Source organism: Brassica oleracea, chromosome C4, assembly GCF_000695525.1.
Source record: "Brassica oleracea var. oleracea cultivar TO1000 chromosome C4, BOL, whole genome shotgun sequence".
In the NCBI taxonomy this organism is placed as follows: Eukaryota; Viridiplantae; Streptophyta; class Magnoliopsida; order Brassicales; family Brassicaceae; genus Brassica; species Brassica oleracea.
The window spans coordinates 28,583,529-28,584,624 of record NC_027751.1 but is presented as its reverse complement, the minus strand read 5'-3'; positions in this window follow the sequence as shown (position 1 = coordinate 28,584,624).

Sequence of the window (1,096 nt, the reverse complement as noted above, 5' to 3'; positions counted from 1 at the left end):
TTTCCATGACAAGAATATCCTGAAGAGAGAGTTTAAAGAAGGAGATCAAGTTCTTCTCTACAAATCTAGGCTGAAGTTATTTCCAGGAAAGCTTATGTCAAGGTGGTCCGGTCCTTTCAAGGTCAAGGAGGTTAGGCCATATGGGGCAATAGTTTTGTGGAGTACTGATGGAAGAGACTTCACAGTCAATGGGTAAAGGGCTAAGCTCTACAAGGCGAATGCACCAGAGGAAGATGAGGTTTCAACTCTACTTTCTGATCCTACCCCGGCCTAATCTAAAAGGAGGCAAAGTCAAGCTAGAGACTTAAAACAAGCCCACTTGGGAGGAAGTCCCATGTATATCCTTGTACATATTGCATTAGTATTTTCATTTTCATCATATTTCTAAAAAAAAAAAAAAAATTTGTTTTGAAGTGGTGTGCATGTGCTTGAGGGTGAAAGTTCGCTCCAGCTGGGAGCGACGTCACCACAGCAAGTGTAACAAGTCGCTTGGCTTTACGGCGTTTTGGGGCTCGAAAAATACTCTCGGAGCAACCTCCTAGAGCGACGACACGAAGTCGCTCCAGCTCCAGAGCGAGGTCACCACAGTGACACCGCGAGGTTGTTCGGGTTTGTGTCGATCTGAGACACGAAAAACAAGCCGGGAGCGACGTCCCACAGCGACTACCTCAGGTCGCTCCACGACCGGTTCAGGTAAGTGATTTTTGATCTAATCCCGGTTCAACCGAACCGAACGACCCTAAACCTAGCCCACAACCCTCGATTTTCATCTTTCTCACTCTCCCTCCCCTCACAAACACTCATATTCTCTCAAAACTCGCCCACACCAAAAAAATCCCATAACTCTCTCAATTCTCAACCAAATCACCTAGTTCTTGTTTCTAAATCCAAGCTTTCGCCCCTGTAGTCTATTCCCCATCACCCATTCACCATTTCCTTTCATCCAAAGCAAGATATTGAGTTTTTAACTTCAATTTCGTAGGTCCATGAACCCTAGAATTTGAAAGTCGAAATTTGGTCATTTTTTTGCTTGATTGTGGCGAAATAGACTAGGGAAAGCTTATCTATCAAGTTGGGTTGTTAAATTAATGGTGAA